The sequence below is a fragment of the Ursus arctos genome, unplaced genomic scaffold (genome assembly GCF_023065955.2).
Source record: "Ursus arctos isolate Adak ecotype North America unplaced genomic scaffold, UrsArc2.0 scaffold_1, whole genome shotgun sequence".
Taxonomy (NCBI): Eukaryota; Metazoa; Chordata; class Mammalia; order Carnivora; family Ursidae; genus Ursus; species Ursus arctos.
This window is the reverse complement of record NW_026622763.1, coordinates 92,564,143-92,584,671: the sequence shown is the minus strand read 5'-3', so window position 1 is coordinate 92,584,671 and position 20,529 is coordinate 92,564,143. Positions and strand designations below refer to the sequence as shown.

General features: G+C 42.5%; 1 long non-coding RNA gene across 3 annotated transcripts in view; it reads left to right on the top strand.

Annotated features, from left to right (window-relative positions):
* The window catches only part of LOC123000608 (uncharacterized), a 40,303-nt gene extending 36,328 nt beyond the window's left edge, over nt 1-3,975 (top strand). For all 3 annotated transcript variants that reach the window (XR_008956704.1, XR_006408693.3, XR_008956703.1), the window contains 2 exons: nt 43-2,909; nt 3,276-3,975. This is a non-coding gene — a long non-coding RNA (uncharacterized LOC123000608). The remainder of the gene's footprint in view (nt 1-42; nt 2,910-3,275) is intronic.
* Nucleotides 3,976-20,529: the final 16,554 nt, after the last annotated feature.

Below are 20,529 nucleotides of genomic sequence, written 5' to 3'. Positions count from 1 at the left end.
CCTTCCTTCAGCGTCATTGGGGTACTAACATCCCTTTTCCAGCGCACAGATCCTGGAGCCCCGCAAGGCTAGGATGGTACTTGAAAAGCAAAAGAAACTGCTGCAATCCTCCTAACATCCAGCACACGGCTTTGCTCATAAAAAGCGTGATCAGTAAGTATATGTTCATCAGCAGGTGATGCCACTTCTCACACAGACACTAGTCCAAACCAAAACTCTGCTTAAAAAACATTTCAAATTTAATAAGTGAAAAAGTGGCTAAAAGCCACTGCATTATGAGAAAACATGTTTTTAGTGTACAAGATAGTTTGCTGAGCATTCCAGGTTTATTTTAATTCAAAAACGGCATTAGACATTGAAAAACATGATTTTTTTTTTCTTTGCCATTCTGGACGTCCCGGGGGGTAGAAACCGTGCCGGTGTCATCTTCCTGTCTCTATTCAGTGTGTTTTATCAGGGTGACTCAGACAGAGAATGTCCTTTTAGAGATGGGATTACTTTGGTCTAAAAAGAGAAAATCTGCAAAGCTGTGACGTGTCTGGCTGATTTGGGAGGATTTTTTTTTCCTTCTTTTCCTTTTCTTAAATTAACAATCAGTGACTCTGTGTGTGTGTGTGTGTGTGTGTGTGTGTGTGTGTGTGTGTGTGCGTGTGTGTTTAGGGTACTTTTCCTCATGTGGTGGTTATGGTGAACCCAACAACCCTTCATGATTTTGTTGTTTGTACTGACCCCCTTTGGCCCATCGTCTTTAGGATCGTCGCCAACCATTTTTCTTCATTCTGTGATATTCAGCGATGACGCTAAACGTAAGACTGAGTCCCACAGTGGGAAGTGAGTATGAATCCATATAATCGGAGCCCTGATAGGCTCCACTGTACTAAAATGTCTCCTAAATAAAAGAACATTCTTGCCACATTGGTCAATGGTAGTCACAGAAGGTAGCTTTGCATGGATTCCGCAATCCGTAATTTGAATACCCCACAGAAGCATACCCCAGTATTCCAGTCTGGCTGTCCTTCGCCTCACAGCTTACATGCCACCAGTTCCAGGAAGCCTTCCCGGATACCTCTTTCACCAGATTTGCACAGTATGTGGCGGCTGGCATTATTAATACTTTATTCCCGACGTGGACGTCGGCTTTGATTGCCCTGAAGCAGAATTCTGAAACGTTAGCCTAGGTTTCTGGGTCCTTCCCACTTCCTCCCCTTCACGTCCCCCTCGACCATCTCCTGTCACCCACAGTCGGGCCCCATTCTGACTTTGCCTTCCACAGAAGGGAAACCACGAGCTGTCCCAGTGCCTCTGACAGCAGCGCATCACCTCTTTTAACCTCCACATGAATTTATCACCCAGACTAGAGGTTTGAGCAATGAGCAATGCTTCTTTAATTTTTCTTTCTCTCTGTTTCCAGAGTCACTATTTTCAGTCCCCGGCGAGCCCCCAAAACTGATTTTTGCTAAGTGAGCAAATGAACTCTGAGGAGAAAATCCACAAATAAGACTTGGATGTCAGGTCAATAAACCTGCAGAAGATCATTTTTAAATTCCATCAAGATGATGCAAGTTTGCTAACGAGAACCCATTTATAATTACAGCCTTTATCAAATATGTTTTTCATAACTGAAATTCCATTGTCATTAAGCTGCTGCCTGCAATATTAACCCCTGGTCATTTCAGATTGAAAATACGAAAGGAAAATTTAAGGAGACATTTTGGTTTCTTTCATTAAAAAATCAGGTTATATCATGAACTGTTCTTAATGGATAAGACTAAACAATGACAAAATTCAACTTCATGGAATACCTTTTTAAGAAACAAGATTGCTTTCTACAACAAGACTTATTTGTTTGAATAACCTCTTTCTATAATGGCTAAAGTTTAAAAGAAAAAAGCACAATTACATGGTGCACCCACGTCTGGGGCGAAGGGCAGGTAGAAAGCAGAGGAAAGACGGGGAGAAGGAAAAAATAACCACAAAGGAAGGTTAGTTCTAAAATCCTAGCACACAGATCTCCAGCTATTTTATCTTGACTTCATTCTCCACCCTATGTGGCCCTCAACATGATGCAACCACAGAATTCACTTTTTGGCATGACTCAGAACTAGTTGGCTCAAAAGGACTTCTCACTGCTACAAATTTCAGTTAACTTTTTAACTTTTTTTTTTTTTACTTAAGAACCTTTGAAAAAATATATCAGTATAATTTATTAAGCTGTGTGTATAAATACAATCTATAAAACATATTTAAACTTTGGTTTCAATGATTCTCCATTGTCTGCTAGATTTTAAGTTCCTCAATAATGAGGACATTTCATGTATCTTTCCACCTCTAAGAACTTGTATGGCAAGTAGTCATGTTTAAAATTATTGATCTACACTCCGGCTTATTTCGAGAAGTCTTGGGTTGTCCTCTTAAACTGGTTATTATACAACACAAGCATCTTTAAATACTTAGTCATGGATACACTGAGGAGTTCAATCAGCATCACTAATATAAATGTAACTCCCAAAAGTATAACTGAAAATTATTTTTATTTTTTTTAAAGACTTTATTTACTTATTTGACAGAGAGAGAGGCAGCGAGAGAAGGAACACAAGCAGGGAGAGCAGGAGAGGGAGAAGCAGGCTTCCCCCTGAGCAAGGAGCCCGATGCGGGGCTCGATCCCCGAACGCTGGGATCATGACCTGAGCCGAAGGCAGACACTTAATGACTGAGCCATCCAGGCACCCTGAAAATTATTTTTAAATCTGCCCTGAAGAGTAGACTTCTTATTATTTTCCCCGTTCTGTTAATATGATCAAGAAAAATCTCTTTATTTGGATTCTGAATATGAGACCGTGAGCTTTCAGACTGACCATGACGATGCTCGATGTCCTCAATGCCTAGCCCACTTCTTCAGCAAAGAGAAGGTATCAATGAATGCTCTCAGTTAAAAATAGAGATTGACTGCACATTATATTAGGTATATGTTAGTTAAGATAAAAGTAACAATACAGAGACTATGGACTCTGAGAAACAAACTGAGGGCTTCAGAGGGGAGGGGAGTGGGGGAATGGGATAGACTGGTGGTGGGTAGTAAGGAGGGCACGTATTGCATGGTGCACTGGGTGTTATATGCAACTAATGAATCATCGAACCTTGCATCAGAAACCAGGGATGTACTGTATGGTGACTAAGATAATGTAATAAAAAAACATTAAAAAAAAAGTAACAATATGGGATTTTAAATTTATATTCTTTCTGAAACAACTTGATGCTCTTGTTTTCATCTTCAGCAGAGACCTACGTGCATTAGCAGCAAATGGGTGTTTTTGCTTGCACTGCAATCAAGAATTGAGGCTCATTGGAAAGTGGATGAAGTATGGTGGGACTCTTTCTATTGGAAATCAATGCCCCTTAAGAAAATAATGCAGTAATATATAAATCCAGATATTCCGCCAACCAACTCAAATTCCCTTAAACTTCACAGTCAGACAAGAAAGGTCTGATTGAACAGGCTGCAGGAGGCTGTGAATTCTGTCCCCTGACACCGAGTTGCAAAGGCATTCACGTTACATATTTTCAGATGGTCACCTTCAGTGGGAGAAAGACAGAGAGAGAATGATAATATAATGTCTTGCTTTGGCAAGAAAAATTCCTTGCGCAAACACTGGAGGTAGAAAATTCTCCTTGTGTAAGAGGCATGGTTACATAACGTGCCTGAAACAGACGAACCATGAATTCCAATGAAAGCGTCATTCTTTCAGAATGCCGTAGGTACTAGAAGTTAATTTATGGAGTCTCCTGATGTACAGATGCTCAATCTGAGTCCTCCGACAGCCTCACTATTTTAAAAGCAAGTTAGATCCCAGCGCTCTTGAAGATGGAGAGGCAGCAGAGAACGACCTTCCCCGATTGTCTGATCAAGATTCCACAGGAGAGGAGATACCACTTTACCGGTTCTTGTGCCTAATGAGTAAATTTGCAAACCTCCCACTTTGAATGAGTTGTGTGCGTTTATTTTCTACAAATGAAGCGATCTGGTAAAAGGTTTTCTAATTTAGCCTCATTTTTTTACACATTTTCAGACAAAGCAAGGAAAAACAGTCTTTAAAAACAGACTAATGGATTCTTTTTTTTTTTTTTTTCCTGTTTTTGGCAGGAAGGTAAGGAAAATAGTGCAGGGTGTTCTTTGTGAGGTTTCTCTGCCCATTGACAATTACTTAACAAAGTTACCCCAATCTGCATTTCATATCTTTAGGTTATTGACATCCATAGGAGCTGTCTAGCAGTTTGAGACTGGCTTTTATCTTTTCTTAGCATTTGGAGTCTACACTGGACAATGACAGCAGTCCCAGCCTCACTGAAGCTCATCACACTGTCTCATTCACAGTGATGACTGAGTTGGATTAAACCCAAGGACTCGGCTGCTGGTATTAACCCATCAGACGTTGCGGGCCCTCAGCCGCTTTAATCATTAGGGTGGGATTAATAGGTTTGCTCTGCCACAGCCTCTGTGCCTAGGAAATCACGCCAGGAGAATGTGGACGCTTCAACGGGCCGAGCTTTAATCACACCAGGCAAAACATGACAGTTTAGAAATTAACTCAGGAGGATAAACTTGGAAAGGAGATTAAAATAGCCTGGGTGTTTATCAACAGATTGTACACTATTAGCCAAGCAGATTTCCCAAACTCCCAGTGAGAACCCCCGTGGTTGGCGCTCTCCATGTTCTTTCTTTGGAAATCAACAATGAAGAGTTTACACAGGCACATCAAACGTAAGGCAGGTAAGTAGCTAATAGGGTTATAGGTAACAATCCTGCACGTTTCAGGGAGAACAAACACTCAGATCAAGACCGCATTGGCAGGTTCTCCAACAGAATTTAAAATACTTTCTGCTCCAAGTCTGCACATGTCCAAATAAATCATGATGCACTTGAGCTCCACTGGACTCCTTTTTTTTTTTTTTTTTTTCCCTTCCTGGCTGTAATAAGCATGCTTGATTGTCAGGCCCTGCTGTTCTTAGGGCCAAATCAAAAATACAATATTAACTTCTTTCAAAGATGCAGTCACCAAAGCAATAGAAGAATGCAAATAAATCGATTCTGCATGCTTAAGCCCATCTCCCTTTCATGCAAGCCCGGTGATAGAGAGGGCTTCTTTTCTCCCGACTCTGCCTTATCATTTTGAGGTATGAAAAATAGATTGTGTCACAGTAATGAAGCACAGGAAAAGGGAGCTTGTTATAAGCTGATTACAGTTTAGATTGAAGGACTGGTTCTCATTAGCTATTTTAGATTGGACAGCATCCTTGAGCTGTAGTAATTACTGAAAGTAATTTTTGAAAGGGAGGGTGGGGCAGCTGGTGCAAGGAGAGACTCCAACAGTTGCATGGGGATTGGAACGAGGGGTGGGGGGGAGAGACCTGCAGCCTGCCTGGTTGTTCTTACCCCAGCGCTAGGGCAAAATGAAGCCGCTGTGCCTGGCGACTTTCTTGTTAGGCTCTCCGGCAATGCGAGAGCGCTTTGCATGGAGGAATGAATACAGCATAAGCGGTAAGAGGCCCTATTGAAAGTTCAAGTGGGCAGGGTGACTCCCCGGAGCTATGCCATCAACACACAGAAGCTCAGTTTTCATCCCATAATAAACGTGTTGAAGGCAGGTTTCATTGCTGGTTACAGAAGCAGACTTAAAAAGCAGACGCTAAGTGATGGTCAAGGTAAAATGACCTATTTTCTTGCTTCATTAAGTGGCTATGAGAGCTTGACCGTTTCCCTGGTCCAAATAGGATGAAATATGCAACTTGACCAGTCTTGAAGGTATGCTGGGAAAAATCGCTGTATGTGTTGTTCCAAATTCATATTTTTGATCCAGGATTTTCTTCGGTACAAGACAGAATTTTCAGGGGAGAAAAATGTGTCGTTTATTTGCGTTTGTTTCTTCAGTTGGGGAGACCCGGAACTTGGAGGTTTGATTTCCAGCTCTAGACCTGCCCCTACCTAGCTAGACCTCTTGCGACCCTAAGTAAACCATTTAACCTCTCACTGTGTCTGGGAAATAAAAGGAGCAAATTCAATGTTTTCTAACATCCCTTAAAGTTATTGACTTCTAGGATTCCAATTATTGTGTCTTTGATCTAATTTATTGAGAATGAGATAAAGAACACAGAAATTAAAAAAAAAGGGGGGGTCTTTTCTTCTAAATCAAGAAACAAATTCTGCATGAGATCGAGATGAAACTTTCTTACTCTGGAGCACAGGAGATCCGGGCTGCACTCCGATGGGAAAATAAGGAGCATTTAACGGAGACTCTAATATGTGGGAGACTTTTCAATGTATCGATTCCCCAATAACGCTGCGACGGGCAGATGGAGACTTCGAGCTTTAAAAACGCCATGCCTCGTGCCCATGGTGGCACAGCTCACAAGTCGACAGACACGAAGCGATAGATAAGGCTGCCCACCCGCATGCGCAAACCGACCATGAAACAGCGGCCCCGGTCACTGCAAATTGCAGGAGGAATGGATAGCCACTTCCGTGGACTTATTTGAGCAGTCCAAAGGCTTCTCTTCTCTAAACACCTCTTACACTCTCTGAATGTTGCCCGCATTCCCTCCCTTAAGGCCCTTCCTTTGGGTTAACAAATGCACCCTCTCTAGAAAGCCCTGATTAAAATACAAATGTGTTACCTGGGAGGAATAAATTCATTAAGCCATTAGTAAAAATTAACAGTCTTTATAAAATTAACAGCCTGGGTGTGTCTGATTAACCAGCTGTCATTCAGTGGAAGGCAGATATTAAGGGAAGTCTATGAAGCTGAAGTTTCTCCTTCAGAGAGGAGATCCAGAAAAGTCTGGGATTCAGGACCCTGGGGCAAGGGGCAGGTCCAAGTGCATGTCCCTGTTAGGGTTCTTGAACAGCTAGACAGCAGCGGAGGCAAGAGGGACCTGGGGTTGACTTGTGGGGCTGGTGAGGAACAGGCGGGGAATGGAAGATGAAAACCAGAGAGAGGGATTTCTGTGGTGGGAGAGAAGGGGTGGGGGGGGTCACATTTTGTCACTCCACTCTGGCTACAGACCGAAAGTAGCTCTCAAGATTCAAGGCATTTGCATACATCGTTCTTATTAGAGAATATAAAAAATATTTAGTCCAGTGACTTTCAAATTAATGTAACTGAAAACTACCCCCACACCCAAACCTTCGAAATAGAGGAGGCCCGCTTCTATCTGTGTTCTGTACTGGGCTCCTTTGCAATATATTGTTTGAAGAATGGATTCGAATGTTAAGAAAGAAAGACAAAAAGTATAAGAAGGAAGGGAGGGAAGGAGGGAGGGAGGGAGGATGGATGGATGGGAGGGAGGAAGGGGGAGTGGGAGGAAGAGAGGGAGCGAGGGAGGGAAAAAAAGAGGAGGGAGAGAGGAAAGGACAGGGGGAGGAAGAAAAGAAAGTGGAAATCAATGATCTAATTCAGCAATTGGCAAACTTTCTCAGTAAAGAGCCAGATAGTAAATATTTTAGCATTCACAGTCCGCTAGTCTCTGTGGCAACTACATAATTATGCACAAATGGATATGTCTGTGTTCCAATAAAACTTTATTTACAAAGCGGGAGGTGGTTGGCCACTGATTCCAACCCAAGTTCCCTATGGCCTTATAGCTAAAGAAAATGAGGCCCAAAATTCTTAAGAAATTGGGGCGCCTGGGTGGCTCAGTCGTTAAGTGTCTGCCTTCCGCTCAAGGCATGCATGATCCCAGTGTTCTGGGATCAAGCCCCGTGTCAGGATCCTCTGCTGGGAGCCTGCTTCTTCCTCTCCCACTTCCCCTGCTTGTGTTCCCTCTCTCACTGGCTGTCTCTCTCTCTCTCTCAAATAAATAAATAAAATCTTCTAAAAAAAAAAAAAAACAGGTACTTAAGAAATTGCCCAAAGCTACTCAGGCCTTCTTCTCCAAAGTCAGGGATTTTGCTATAGAATCTCAAGATAGACTTACTTGTGTTTAAAGTATTAGTTACACATTGAAAGGTGCTCACGGACCCCTGAAGATGCCCGTCTGAGTTCAGGCTATCGGTCCAAAGTAAGGTCAGTTTGCAGTTAACCTGTGGAGTCACTGCACAAGGCAAGGAGAGAGGCTGAGCCCTAGAGGAAACCACTGCGGAGGAGCAGCAGGGAGATCTGCACTGAGACATTTAGGGAATGCCTCGCTGGCCGTGGCCTTGGAGAAAGCGGAGCCGGTTTGCGCGTGCGCATACGCATGCGTCAGTCACCTCTCACAGCGCGTGGGTGGAAACTGAGGGTCAGAGCTCCAAAAAACTGCTCACATTCCCGTGGTTGGGATGTAAGAGCCAGGATTTGAACCAGTTACATTTCATCTTCTGTTGTTCTTGCAAGAAAAATGGTAGAGAGGCACCTGAGTGGCTCAGTCGGTTCAGCCTCAACACCGGTGGCTCAAGTCACAATGGAACCCGGGTGGGGTTCTGCGCTCCGCCGGGGTCTGCTTGAGATTCTCTCCCCCTCCTCTGCCCCTCCCGCCCCTTTAGCTGGACTCCCTCTAAAAAATTTTTTAAAAAAGGTAAAAAAGTCTAAAAACAATTTTACCTGAGGTTTATTATCATATTTCTCTTTGTATATCATTACGTTAACCACCTGATATTAACAAGGAAGAACATCTTTGAAATTTTATAATTATCTAAGAATTATACATTAGCCTTAGCTTTAAAACTTGAAGTGTTTAGCTCCATTCTCACTTTCCCTTTCACACACACACACACACACACACACACACACAGGCAAGTTTTTTTTTCCTCTGTGTGTCTTTTACTTTCATACTGTCTTTCTCGTCACATGCATAGGTGTGTGGCGTGCCCTATAAAATGATCCTCACCTAGACAAATGCAGCAGCCTGGGACTGGTCTCCCCTTGTTTACTCTGCAAGCACAATGATCTTGTGTAAATGCTTCGTTGGTTTCCCTTTGCCGTGAGCGTAACTTCAGCAGCGCCTCCAAGCCCTACTGCGGATGCCTCTCCTTGCAGCCCCAGCCTCCTCTTTCCAATTGTCCTTTCTCTCTGCCCTCCAGTGACACGGCTTTCAGTACCCCAACTGAGGCTTGCTCCGGTTCTCCACAAGACCGTTAAACCGTGTCCCTTCAGGAAAGCGCTTCACACCTACTGGCTTGCCCACCTCCTCTGGCTCATCTAAATCCTATTCATTCTTCAGATCTCAAGACAAAAGAGGTGTCCCAGGGCCACACTCCCTGATTCCCCAGGCTAGGCCATTCCTCACTGTGATATATCACATAGCAACCAATAGCACTGCCAAGATTTGAAATTACATACGCATTAGCATGATTATTTATTTTGGGGCCTCCCATGAGACTGAAAGTTCCAGAAAGGCAAAAACCATGTTTGTTTTTCCTAATCCCGAATTCAATACAGGGTCTGACATAAAGGAGGCAAACAAAAACCATTTGTTAATTAAATAAATAAAACCCCCTGTGAACTTAACCTCTAAATGCTCGCCACTGCTGTTGAAAATCTCTTCACCAAATTCTGAGCTAGTTATAAAATACGTTTTAAAATGCATCCTCCCTTCTTAATATCAGGGTGGTTAGTATATAAAAGGAAATCAAAATATGATGATAACCTTCAGTAAAGTTGCCTAAAAGACTTCTCTATCATTTTTCATATAATAACAACAAAAACAAAAAGACGAAATTTAGCTTCTTGACATATTCCCAAGCTACTACAAAAAATTATATTGCCCAAGGGAGTTAACCTTTTTTTTTTTCTTCCTTCCATGTCACTAGATGTTTCCTGGGAGAATTCAGCCTCCTATGCACAAAAGCACTTTTTCGCGGTGTTCAGTCTCTCGAGGTATACAAGAATGCACAGCGCCAGAATCAGAGATTGATCAGAGAACCGCCAATGAGGGCTTTGTCCACCGACAGCTCTTAGAACCTTGGGCCCAATCAGCCCCACTCCACCTTTTGCCCTCTAGGTAAGACGGGTCCTGGAGCGGTGCCTTAAATATCTGTGCCTGTTGGAACTTTCTACAGAGATCCCTCAATGGAATTACATTGTTCAGCATTACCCCAGCATTCAGCTTGACTTTATGAGTTTATGTAGCGTGTCTCGATAGGATTAATTTTAGTATCTGCCTTTTCTAAACACCTACACCTGAAATTAAAATACTAAAGACAGGGCATCCTCAAGTCACTCCCCAATGAGCAGATGGGCCCCATCGTGCACAACCATGGACTATATGAAGCAACAGATTGTGCATCTTTTCACAAATCCTCAAATTAGAAATTCCATAGCATCATGAATTTCAAGAGGAAGTCTGTTTTCCTGAGGAGATTTTGGGCTGACCTGATGCCAGCCTCCAAGCCTCTGTCTCTAATGGAGCACTTTGCAAATAAAAAGTGTTTTACAATCTATTTAATTAGCCATTGCTCACAACCATGCTAGTAATTCAGATGACTGTTATTTGTATTTTATGATTGCATTAACTTGCTCAAAACATGCCCTGGACAATTTCTTAGTGTCTGATTTCACGCTACTTCGATGGGGCTAGAGACAGTGAGCCAGGGAAGGGACCTGTCCGCAGCAATGCATTCCATTTCCTCCTAGGACCACACCGCCCTACTACAGTATTTGCAGTGGGCCAGGCACCTATGTGTCCCTTGGCATTTGCAAGAGATGGATGCATAAGACCTCTACCTTGACCACCTGCTAATCCAATCCATTAGCAAGCAGATGGCAGTATGAGGGCGCCTGGCCAGATGTCTCTGTTCTGGCAAAGGAGGAGACGCACCTAGTCCAGCGGAGAATGGGGAACTTGCTGAAAGGGCTAGAAACCTCAGTTTCAGGGAGTAGCCTCTCCAAGTGCATGACTCAGATGTCCTTGTGTAGGTTTCTCAAGCCTAGAGAAAACTGGAGGATCTAGAATGCTTGCCAATTCATAAAACATGGCATTTTTATTCACTGGAATGGTATTCCAAAGTTCAAAGCAATCAATTAAGTTAACAGGAGTCAACGTGGAAAAATCTTGGAAACAAATTGTTGACTAGAAACACAACTTACAGAACAACATCTATAGCTTGATACCGTTTGTGTGAGAGATACCATAGGCACACACATGAAACCCATGATGTTTTCTACATATGTAAATATGCATGTGTGAACTAGGAAAGAGTGATTTGGGTGCATATCAGTTTGAATTCCTTCAGGAAACCTTTAGGACTATTTTAAGGGGAAAGTGGATAATTATCTTGGGAAACCTATTTTTTCTTAATAGTTTGAGAATAAGTCAACTGGCTAAATTTACCTTTTGCTTGGGACATATATATCCAAATAGATATAAAAACATAATTTATATTTATATATATTTATATAATACCATACTTGTTACATGTAGTATATATTTATATACCATACATATATAATTATTTTAGGAGCTAAAAGGATATATACTAAATTCATCAGAGAATCTGGGGAAAGGGATCGAGCTGATTGTCAAAGAGGTCATCTGTGGGCACCTGGGTGGCTCCATCAGTTAAGCTCTGCCTTCAGCTCAGGTCATGATCCCAGATCGAGCCCCAGGTCAGGCCACCTGCTCCACGGGGAAGCTGCTTCTCCCTCTCCTTCTGCCTGCTGCTCCCCTTGCTGTGCTCTCTTTCTCTCTGCCAAATACATAAATAAATAAAATCTTAAAAAAAAAGAGGTCATCTATATAATTCATGACCACTGAAATTATAAAAATAAAAAAAACAAAATAAAATATAATAATAGTTGTTAATGTAATAATATGAAGAAGAAGAAGAAGAAGAAGAAGAAAGAAGGAGAAGGAGGAGGAGGAGGAGAGGAAGAGGAGAAGAAGAAGAAAAGGAGGAAGAGAATAGTATTGACTCCTTATTATAAGCCAGGCACTCTTCTAAATGTTTTGCATGTTTAAATTCACTTAATCATCACACAACTCAATGAGATAAACGCTGTCATTATACCCATTTTGGAGAAGAGGTGATCAAGCCCCAGGGGGTAAGTTTCCTGCCCAAGAACAGACAAATAGTAAGTGGAAGAGACACGACTGAGACTCAGGCAGACTGCTTCCAGCCCTGTGTTTAACCACTGTGATCTGAGTGGCCCCTGAATCTCGGCTCTGACTCTCCAGACGCCCTGCCAGCTCTCCTGGGAGAGACTGTTCCATCATCCGAGTGAGAGTTGTGGGAATACGTGTGTCTTGACTCTACTTCAGGTGACAGATCAGAAGTCATTCATAGAACACTGCTCTCAACTTACTCCCCTGCACGTAGGAAGTCAGAATCAAAGCAAAGCCCTGCTAACAAGGCAGAGAAAGCCCAGCCTCTAACATTCAGGGGGACTAGCCTCTCCTTAAATAACTGATCAGGGTTCATGGATTATTGAATGAATACACACACACACACACACACACACACACACACATATGACTAGTACTTTCTTTTTTCTTTCAATGCGTTTCAAAATTGACTCTGAAGATACTGACCTGGCCTATTTATGTGGTTTTTTTCTTTCTCAAGGCAAGGTTGAAATATCAAGACTCAGAGGCATACATTTGATAACTCAAAATGCAGTTATTTGACTCAAAGACGTAAACAACGTAGAATTTCTTTTTTCCTTCTTTCTTTTTGCAGCTAGGGTTCTTCAAAGTCACTGAGCTGCCAGCTGTGGCGAGCATACATCTATTTTCTGCCCCTCCCCAAACTCCAAAAACCGAACATAACTGAACTCTTAAAAAACAAAAAACAATCAAATAAAAAAAAAGAGAGAGAGGAGAGAACAGGACAAATGATCAAAGTAGATGAGATATTGTATTAAAGGTTTGGAAGAACAAAAACAGATATAGGAGAAGAACCCGTGGCTTGGAGAGGAGAATGCCAGCCAGGGTGCTCGCCCAGCTCACGACGTGAGGCTTCAACCAGAGGCTGACGACGGGAGACTGGTTGAAAGTTTGCATTAGTTTAAACTCTGGGACTCTTCTCCTGCTTCGCAAAGCCGAGTCCCCCTCCCCACCCCTAGATCCCAGTGATCTAATTATGATAGAAATAGAATCTGAGAGGCCCAAGATCCAGGTACATCAAGTGCAGTAAGGGTGGGGGGGGGGTTGGAGGGTAGTATCCACATCAAAACAGGAGACAAAAATGAAAGTCTATGCGGGATGGTGGGAAGCCAGCCCGTCCTTCAGTTCAATATCCCCAGGCAGAAGATTCCTCTGGAAAAATGGAAGCACCCTGGACAAAAGATTTCCCAGAACTGGCAACTGTGGGATAGGCTGGTGTCTCAGTGCAAAGCCAACCTGCTGCCCGATGAGCACGGCTCCACCCAGGCATAGAGATCTCTCTGTAACCCTTTAGCCTCATGCTTTGATAGGAACAGAAACCAAGGGCCACCAGACATTTGTGAAAAGCCTCTGATCTGACACAGGGAGACTAAATCAAATAAACAAGTATATGCACAAAACACAGGGCACTATTGAAAGGAGCCAGAATGGTGAGGAAAGCCAAAGAAAACGAAAACATACACAAACATCCCCAGAGAGGGAAAAGAAAGCACTGCACCCATAAAACACAAATTGCTGAGAAGAAAGGCCAATCTGAGAAGAAGCAACAGTTCTTGGAAGTTCAAAATAAAATAGCCAAGGGGCGCCAGGGTGGCTCAGTCCGTGAAGCGTCCAACTCTTGATTTCGGCTCAGGTCATGATCTCAGGGTTATGGGATGGAGACACTGCTTGGGATTCTCTCTCTCCCTCTCCCTTTGCTCCCCTCCCCCCTGTTCACACATGTGCTCTCTCTCTCTTAAAAAAAAAAAAAAAGCCAAAGAAAACATTTGATAGAAAAGTTAGAAGTTAAGAAATTTTCAGAAATTTGAGCAAAAGATAAAAAATAAAATAAAAACGATGAGAGAATTGTGATATTAATCCAAGAAGCCTAAAAACTGATGTTCCAGAAGGAAAGGAATAAAAATGAACAAATTTTGAAGAAGAAATTGTCCAAGAATCAATGCAAAATTTTCCAGAACCAAAGACATGGGTCTCCAAACACAATGACTAAAACAGCCCGGCACTGAGGCACAACTCATGAATTCCTGGAAAATTATGAACAAAAGGTTAAAAAAAAAAAAAGACCACATACCAAAAATAAAGAATGAGAAAGGGCTCTCAACTGTAACATGACGATAAAGTGAGTGAATATTTATGTCCTACCTAGTGTAGCCCCTGAATGCTCACTGTATTTGTTAAATATGTAAGTAAATGGAGCAAATTCTGGTGGAAAAGGGAAGTGATGTGTATGTTTTAGATTTTATTTATTTATTTGAGAGAGAGACAAAGCACGAGCAGGGGGTGGGGAGAGAGAGAGAAGCAGACTCCCTGCTGAGCAGAGAGTCCGGAGCTGAGCTCGATCGATCCCAGGACCCCGGGATCATGACCTGAACCGAAGGAGGACACTTAACCGACTGAGGCACCCAGGCGCCCAGAAGTGATGTGTTTAAGTGTTTTAAACTTATTTTGATGCACAAATGATAGAGATGTTGAAGAACCTATGGGTCTGTAGCCCGCACAGCCTCTTCCCACACCCCACACTCTCCTGCCTCCCTGACTGTCCCACTATCAGGCAACCATAAGGTCTCAGCCAAACGGGGACGCTGTTGAGAGAGCAAGGAAGCCTCTGATAATTATGCCATGACGACAGGATAAATTAAGACTGTCCTGGGCAACTAGCATGCTGTTCCATCTTAAATTTGCTTTTCCTAAAATCTTGCTCACCTTTGTCAATGGAAAGCCCATCCTTCCGTTCCTCCGGTCCCTAAGGCTTAGAGTCATCTCTGACCACCCCACTCTCTCTGATGCACCCCACGTCCAATCTGTCAGCTAATCCTACCAGCACTACCTTCGAAATAGGCCCCAAGTCCCACCATTCCTCACCCTAAGTAAGTGGCATCTCACTGCTTCCTCTCTGCCCGGCCTTCTTCCGTCTATTCTCATTCCAGTCACAAAGAGCCTCTTCCCAAATCTAAGTCTCATCTTGAATCTTGTCATTCCCCTACTCAAAGCCCTCCAAGGCTCCCACCTCCTAGGGTGAAAGCTGAAGGCCAGGTACCATCTGCGGTCACGCACACCCGCGTCCTTTCCTGCCCCACGGTCAGTTGCTCACCCCTGCTTGCTCTGCTTCCTTGCGGTTCTTGTTTCTGGAATACATCATAAGCACTCCCATCTAAGGGGTTTTGCGTGTTGTGTTTTCTCAACCTGTGATCTTCACCCTCAGATATCCTTCTGAGTCACTCCCTTGCCTGACTACAGTTTGTGTCTGTGTTTTGATTCAACCATTGCGTTCTTGTTTTGAATGTTTTCCCTGGAACGCGATCGCATCTTAGACAGTTCATCTATTTATTTTGCCCATTGTGTTCCTCCCCCTGCGAAATGTCGGCTGTATGGGGACAGCAAATTTTGACTATTTTGTTCACTGCTGGGTACCTGCAACTAGACTGCACCTCATTAAATATTCATTGAATGAATAAAATAAGAATATAAACAATATTATTTAAAATATGAAGTTAATAGTAGAGGACACAGCCAGAAGAGTTGAAGGTGGTTGCTAATGGTGGGGAGGAGGAGGGGAGGGCAGGGGATGGCTGTTTTTATCATAAGCCATCTAGCATTAGCTGACTCTTAAAAACCCTTTGTTAGTTTGCTTTTTTTAAAGTAAATTAACCTCATGAACAAAGGTGGATTAAGTCCTGGCAGCCTAAACTTCTGGCCTTTGTGTTAGCCACACCGGGGTGTTCTCTTCAATTTCTCACACGGGCCTGAATCCACTGAGGCCCACAGGCCCCCTGCCCTCGTCCCCCCCCCAATAGCCACAACATGACGTGTGTCTTCCCCACGACCTGCTTGCCTTAGTGTTTCCACCACCAATGAAGCTCTCCAGACCCAAAGGACCAGTTTCCTGGAGCTGTCATAGCAAACTACCCCAGCCTGGGTAGCTTTAACAACAGAAATTTATTTTCTTCCCAGTCCTAAGGGCTGGAAGCCCAAGACCAAAGTTTCAGCAGGGTCGTTTGCTCCTGAGGCCTCTCTCCTTGGCTGGTCGAGGGCCATCTTATTCTGGTGTCTTCATGTGGTCTGTCCTCTGTGTCTGGGTCCCCATCTCCTCTTCCTGTAGAGACACCAGCCATGCTGGATGAGGGCCCACCCACTTGGGCCTACATTTACTCTTAATTACCTCTCCAAATACAGTCAAACCCAGAGGGGCTGGGGGTTAGAACTTCAAAGTATGAAATGCCATCCCCATAACACACAGCAAACCCGTTGAATGCCTCCAAGGTTCACACTGAAGAGGGTAAAGAGGAGAGAGAGTGGGGCATCAGGAGTTCATAGGGATTTCTTTCTTTCTTTCTTTCTCTTTCTTTCTTTCTTCCTTCCTTTCTTTCTTTCTTTCTTTCTTTCTTTCTTTCTTTCTATCTTTCCTTTTTTTCCCAAAATGCACTGAACCTACCAGATCTCCTTAAAGAGAGTGAGAAACAAACTGAGGGCTTCAGAGGGGAGGAGGGGTGGGGGATTGGGATAGGCCGGTGATGGGTATTAAGGAGGGCATATATTGCATGGTGCACTGGGTGTTATATGCAAGTAATGAATCATGGAACATTGCATCAAAAACTGGGGATGTTCCATATGGTGACCAATATAACAAAATAAAAATTATAAAAAAAAAAAAAGAAGAGACTGAGAAAGAATTCATTGTTGCAATTTAGGAAATGCTCCTCTGGTGACCTGGAAACACTGTTTTGTTGAGAACTTCTGATCTAGAGGAGAATAAAGGAAATGCTATCTGTGCAGGATTTCTGACAGTATGAAAAAAATAATCTGCGTGTTACGATGATCACCTTCTTGGTGATGAGGCAGGAACTGGACTGCAGAAGAGGTAAATCTAATCAATTGAATGGACCCATCTGGGGGCCGTCTCACTGTGCAGCTTTTATTATTTTTAATTTTTGCAACTAACCGCTGGCCTGACGAACAGCAGGTCTTCAAAATAAAATTTCACAAGGGCCTAGGCATTTAATTTTCTCCCCACCCGTTTGTTAACGCTGAATCTTCCCCTTGGGCCATTTGGTTAGGTGTAGAACCAGGGAAGGCCAGTGAGGAGAGGCACCCCCATACAGAACAGAGAACATGGACAGACCTAGGGGTGGGAAATAATGAAAATCAAACTTGGCCCAAAAAAATGGCTTTTCAGTATATTGAAAAGAGGACTGAATCCACCATGGACCAAGAAATCCCCTCATCAAATTCAATCTTGATTTTTACCTATGAACTGATTAGTCCCACCTGTCACTCAGGCTTTTTATCTCCCAGGTTCAGCGTAAGAGCAATTTTGCTGTGGTTTGTCAATTTGGTGTCAGTCCACTGAGACCAGAATAGTGTTCAAGGTGGTAAGAATGAAAAAGAGAGCCACTTAAATGCATTTGATATTGCTTTTAGAAGATATTTAAATCACGTTTTAAAAGCCTCAACATTTTCAAGAAATTCAAGGTTACTTTACAGCAACAGTGCAGAGATAATTGTGGAGACCCAGCACTGATACCTGATAATACTTTCAGTTTTATAAACTCAAACAAGGTAAAGCTTGATTCCAAAATATAGGTAACTTTAAGAGTCCAGAGCCAAAATATTAATATATCTTTGTAGTCCTTATGCATCCTGAGACTGAAGCAGATTTAGAAAGATTCTTCCTAAGCAAATAAATCACTTTGGAAAAAAAAATAAAAATAATGGTTCTATGTTTTTCATTAGTATTGGACTTTTGAAAATACCCTTTCACAGCTCACTTACATTTTATCATAATATTTTTCTCTTGTTTATTCTGCTGATACTGATTATCTTGATTTATGAACACAGCTAGAGAAGCTGGACAAGCCAAATACCTTTCCATATTAAAGACACTAAGTATGTAAAACCACTGGGTGAGGAAAATAGATTTTCCCAACCAAAGCACAGATAACAGTAAGGAATATATGACCTCCCAGTTACCCTCTGTTGATGAGATATAATCAACATTGGGCTTTTTTTTTTTTTTTTTTGTCTCCAGCAGGGCATTTATAAATGGCCACCTTATTTAAAATAAGTTATTATAAAATGAGAAATATTTATAGAACATTCCATTAGGACAGAAAGTTATACCCATAACATTAAAGTTTATTTTTCCTTACATTGCATAAGCCTATCTCAAGCCCAATCTCTTCCTTATGTTTTTAAGATACGATGTGCATTTCACACATGAATCCCCACACAGTGCTTCCTCTAATTCCATTTGTCAATGAAACAGAAAGTAGTCATCCAAAAATACCATTACTTGCCGTTCACCAGTTTAACTGAATATTCAGGCTCAAGTTTAGAAAGGCATATTTTATTTTACATGAGTGCCCCTCCTTGGAAATTTCATTCAGGGGAAGAGATGTATCTCATTGTTAATTTGAAGACGTGTAAAATGATTCAATATTAATCACTAACATTTAAGCGATTTACTATATGTCAAGCACCCTGCGTTTGTTGTACATATGAGACTTCATTGTAGCCCCATTGAACAGTGGGGAATCGGAGTGTAAACACTAAGAATGCTTTGGCTAAAAATACAAGAAAACCTGACTAATCTGGCTGACCAAATATATTTGATTTTTCTTCACAAAAATAGCAGTGAGACTGTACTGCAGTCTAGAGCTGGTGCGCTGGCCTGATAGTGTCCTAGGGAACCTGGTGTCTTTCCATCGCAGCGTCCTCAGCATGTTGGAATATTGCTTCATACTTGTTTATGTGATGGCAGTTGCAGGACTTGGCATCACGTTTTCTGTTTGTATGAGTCAAGGCTGTTCAGGAAAACAGAAGCCTAGGTATTTTAAGCTGCGAAGGGGTTTCAGTGAAGGGGATTGAGCGTTTACGGGGTTGTCGGGAAGATGGTCGGGACGCGTGGAGGTCTGCGTAGTTCACTGCTGGTTCTGAGTCTGCAGCCAGCCGAGGGATTTGGAAGCTGTCGGAACCCAGAGAGTAACGGATCACGATTGCAGGGCTCAGCGTCGAAGCAGGTGATTCGAACAATAACAACCACAAGTCTGTGCTCTGCCGGAGTCCGTGTATCTGCTCGTTGCTGTCAAAGGACCAATAAAATGGCTTCCGCATCTCTTGTGTTTTCCAAGTCTCCCTTGAGTACTGACTCCACACAGCAACTCTGATGGCAGGAATTCTGAGAGAGGTAGATCCCAGCCCTCCAGGCGCTGCAGTGTAGGAAGGGTACGGAAGGAGGGAAAGGTATTGAATGGACAATCCGGCCCAAGGCTCTGAGGAGCATGAAGGGCAAAGAGAAACCGCCAAGACTGCCATCCCTTTCACCAGGAAGAGCTTCTGCTTATATTCCGTTGTCCAGGACTGGGTCACCTTATGCCCTTTGGCTGTAAGGGAAGCCAGGAGAATATGCATTTAGCTTTTCTCACTCTGTGGTGGAGGCAAGAAAGAGTCTCATGAAAGACATTAAAAGATAGATGGCAGATGGAGATGATATACATATATGATCTTTCAATCAGAAAAGAAAGCAAAAATTAGGCATCACAATAGAAAAATGGGCAAATACATAAATGTCAAATTACAGAAGAGGAAGTCCACAATGGACACAGTAGCATGTGAAAGAAATTATCAATATCATAAATTATCAGAAAATTGTGAATTTAAATTCAGGTATCTTAGGGATGCCTGGGTAGTTCAGCCAGTTAAGCATCTGACTCTTGATTTCAACTCAGGTCATGATCTTAAGGTCATGAGATCGAGCCACATGTTAGGCTCCATGCTGGGAGTGGAGCCTGCTTAAGATTCTCTCTCTCCTTCTCCCTCTGCCCCTACCTCCCCCCACCCCATCCTGGTTCAGGCTCTCTTTCTCAAAATAAATAAATAAATAAATAAATAAATAAATAAATAAATAAATATTCAGATATGTTTTAGTGAGAGCATTAACTTGCATAGCTATTCTAGGTGGCACTCTCACAGTACTTAGTTGAATTAAATGTAGATTTCCCTTTTGACCCAGCAATTCTTCTCCCAAGTATATATTCCAAGGAAATTATCAAGCAGGTCCACAAATGAACAGGTGCGAATATAGTCATCACAGTTCTGTTAATAGAGAACACTGGCGGCCGTGGATAGGTAAAATGTGGTGGAGGGACACCAGAGCAGACTAGGAAGCAGTTCGGAGTAACACGGATCAATCCATCAAATACAGCGTAAAGTGAAAAATCAGTGAGAAATAGGAGATCTATAATCCAATGTCATTTGTAGAAATTAAAATAACATGCAAGCAAAACACAATACACATTTGATGATAACACAGGATGAATGCCTATGGTGAGAAAACTAGGAAAGGAAGTGGAGATGATAAATAAATAAATAAATAAATAAATAAATAAATAAATAAATAAATAAAAAGGGTCTTCCTTGGACCACTGATGGTAATGTGCCATGAACTGAGGGCAATATGAC